This window comes from Jaculus jaculus, chromosome 20, assembly GCF_020740685.1.
Source record: "Jaculus jaculus isolate mJacJac1 chromosome 20, mJacJac1.mat.Y.cur, whole genome shotgun sequence".
NCBI classification, from domain to species: Eukaryota; Metazoa; Chordata; class Mammalia; order Rodentia; family Dipodidae; genus Jaculus; species Jaculus jaculus.
Window position 1 is genome coordinate 26,417,978 of NC_059121.1, and position 3,804 is coordinate 26,421,781.

Genomic DNA, 3,804 nt, shown 5'->3' on the forward strand with positions numbered 1-3,804 from the left:
ACAAGGGGGCGCACGCGTCTGGAGTTCGTTTGCAGAGGCTGGAAGCCCTGGCACACCCATTCTCTCTCTCTCCCTCTATCTGTCTTTCTCTCTGTGTCTGTCACTCTCAAATAAATAAATAAATAAATATTAAAAAAAAATAAAGTTTAAAAAAAAAAAAAAGAAAGCACCATCCATGTCTAGAAGTCCAGTTTCCAAAAACAGAGACGGAGCAGATAGGCATGATAACAATCTAAATAACCATGGTAAGTAAACAGTCACCATCTGCCCCAGGAAAAGAGCTGTGGTCCATGCCCCCACCCCCGTACTGTGTGAAACCTGGGGAGAAGAGACAATGAACTGACCTTGAAAAGAAGTGGCAAAGAGAAACAGTTAGTGATAAAATGAATAATGCACCAAAACACAGTGGTTTATAAGCTTGAGCCCACCAAACCGGAACTTTGTGACATATAAAGCAATGATTGGCAGGATTATAGGAGGAAATAAAGATCTGAAATGTAGGGGCTGGGAAGATGGCTCATTGTTTAATGAAAAGAGAGGACAAATTGAACTTGAATACTATTGGCCCCATCCGCACGTTGTCATGGATGGTGGGAAAAGACAGAAAGATGACATCAAAATAGAAGAGGGATTAGTTGGAAAGAAGGAGTTCAGTGAATAGGAATGAACAAAAGAAGGTGTGGAAAGGGAGATTTCATATACATAACATATATATAGAGGGGGGCGAGGGAGAGAGAGAGAGAGCAGAGACCAATTGTCAATTCTTTTAAAAAAGAAAAATTGACAATAAAAATGTAGCATTCATCTTAAATGGACACAGATAATAAGATACTGAAGTCAGAGGATTGCTGTGAATTTGAGGCCAGCCTCAGATACTTGATTAAAAATACTCCTGTATTCATAGCAGAAACTCAGGCATTCAAATTGGTTCTTCTTTCAGCGTCAAGTGCCCAGAGAAGGTCTTCACCCCTCCGTGTCTTCTCTGTAGAATTATGTAAAGTTCAGAAACTATGTCTCAAAATAATATTCTCCAAATGGTTGTTCACACGAAGTTGGCTATGCCATGGAAATTATTGGACATGCAGACAACTGTTTGGGAATTTTAGGCAAAAAAAAAAAAAAAAATGGGGTTTTGCTTGAAGCAGAGAGGAGCAGCTACCACAAACTTCTCTATGAACTCTTTTATCCTGAAAGAGAAAAAATGACAAACTTAATGAGGTCATGGCTTGCAGTGGCCAGCATAAGTTCTGGGACTAATCTTCTGACTAATGTAGTGCGGCTCCTTGCTCAAAGGCATTTATTACAATATCAGGAGCCAAATGCCTCTGAGCAGTTAGTTGTGGCGCTGTGTGATATCAGACAGAATTGCCCAGCGAGGAGAAAAGCATCCCCTTGGTGTTTCATGGCTATACCTCTGTTTTCAGCTTTCAGCTCCACCAGAGCAACCCGAGTGGAAATTACAGAGGTTGGAAAGACACATTCACTGGAAATAACAGCACTGCAGCTGTGTCAATGTTGAGACAGGACTATAAGGGAAAATAGAAATGACACTGAAGCCACGCTTGCTTTTGCTCTCAGCTCTGGCTGAGACAAAGGCTGTTAGGAAAGACTGAACGTGGAAATTGCCACACCAAGAGAGAATGGGAAGGAAGACGGTGATAAGAGTCCTCAAAGAAAACAGAGGTGGGGGAGTTGACTTGAAATCATGAGCAAGGAAAACCCAAACCTGAGCCTGAAAGGAAGTAAAGAACAGAAAGAAAAGGATAGATCGGAGACAAAATCAAGGACTTTATAGCTTATTTGGGGGCGCTTTTTCGAGTGTGAAAACTGTCTCAATCGTCCATCGGGAGAAAGTTTTTTGTTTGCTTGTTTGTTTTAACTTGTCCTGGGAAGTAGGACATTATACACTGGGTTGGGTCTTTGCCATTTCTGTCCAGTTAAATACTTCATTATACTGATAATGATTACTCTTTATGGACATCTGACTCTCATGCACATACCTTTTTGTAGTTTTTGGAATAAAACTTGTTTCAAGAGAATCTACACACGTAGAAAACTGAAAGAAAATACAGGAAGAATGCCAATGGTGAAAAGAGAAATTAATAAAATAGATAACGAAGGAGTAGCACAAGCAATCACAAGAAAAGTCTCAGAAATGAACATCAGCAGGACTCTGCATTAATTCATTAAAAACACAAGATAGGGGCTGGAGAAATGGCTTAGCAGTTAAGCACTTGCCTATGAAGCCTAAGGACCCCGGTTCGAGGCTCGGTTCCCCAGGTCCCACGTTAGCCAGATGCACAAGGGGGCGCACGCATCTGGAGTTCGTTTGCAGAGGCTGGAAGCCCTGGCACGCCCATTCTCTCTCTCTCCCTCTATCTGTCTTTCTCCCTGTGTCTGTCGCTCTCAAATAAATAAATAAAAAATGAACAAAAATATTTTTTAAAAAACACAAGATAGGCATCATTGTAAGCATGGTAAAAATAATCTAGTGTTCTTGATAAAAAATAATGACATAACCTATGTGAGACATTTAACAAGCATACAAGAACATAATGCATAAATATCTACTGGGAAGCTTGAAACCATAAATAAAATATTTATCTAAAACATTATATATAGATCAAGAAAAATGATTTTAAAATATATAAAAGAAGAAAATTTCATCTAGTTCCCTTAGGAGACACCAAGTCGAATGTTTGAATGCCAATTGTTTCAATGTAATGGTCCACATCCAAACGCAGAGAGAGGAGTATGGAAGGAGGGAAGTGAGAGAAAGACAGGGAACGTTCTCACACAGGGTGGCCCTGGGCATCAGGGACTCTATCCCTTCTGAGACACAGGAAAGGCTGTGTGCATCACTTCTCCACCGCGAGGAAACTGAGGAAAAGTTCACAGACTCCCATCTCTCATTTGCTGCTGAGGAACAGAGAGTGCCCCGTGAATGAGCACCGGCAGCCGTGCCAGGGTGCCCGTCCGTCATGTCGAAAACATCTCCAGAGATGGCTGAGGGGAAACAGCGTGAGAAAAACCCATTACAAGGTACCCTTCCCCAGAGGTCTCTCGGTTTCTCGGTCCCCAAGAGCCCTGTACCAGCTATTTGCATTCACTTCTTTTTGCTGTATTAGACCCAAGACAAATAATTTTGGAGAGGATGATGCTTTAGAGGCTGTTACTCATGAGCACAGTAAAATCTGAAGGGCTAGCAAGAAAAAAAAAAAAAGTGAAGACATTCTAGGTAGAATAGAGTGCTATAAAAAAATGGACACAAGGGTAGAGATAAGAAAGCACAGTATATGTTTTTAATATTTTATATCAATGAAAGTTTATCTTCACTGAAACAGAAGGTCGGGTTATGTTTGGCCAGAAATTTCAATGGAAAGTTATTCAGAAAATTCTGAACTAAGACTTTGCCTACTTGACATGGGTAAATAAGAAACAACAGGAAGTGAAATGTTTCAGTGAAGTTTAGGTAGGCTTTAGGTCGAAGTGCTGAGTCAATGATGGAATACAAGGTGACCATGGGCTCACATTGGATTGGCTGCCATGGGGAATGGGCATGGGACACTTAGAGACCTAGCTCAAATCCAGAAGATTGCCTCACACCAGACAGTTAGCCTATCTAGTGCTGGAAAGTGCTACATGGGCTAACGGAGGAAGGTGGCCAATAACTGTCTGAGCAACCAGGGGTCTAAGCTACTTAAAGACCAAAACCCTGACTCGATGTACACACAAGTGCAATAGTGGCACACAGCCTTGGTGGGTAACCAATAGCTTTCTCATTGGCTAAGAGATCCACTCAGT

General features: G+C 41.4%; 1 pseudogene; it reads left to right on the forward strand.

Moving 5' to 3' along the window:
• The first annotated feature begins 1,030 nt into the window (after nt 1-1,030).
• Nucleotides 1,031-1,613, forward strand: LOC123456258 (annotated as a pseudogene).
• The last annotated feature ends 2,191 nt before the right edge of the window (nt 1,614-3,804 follow it).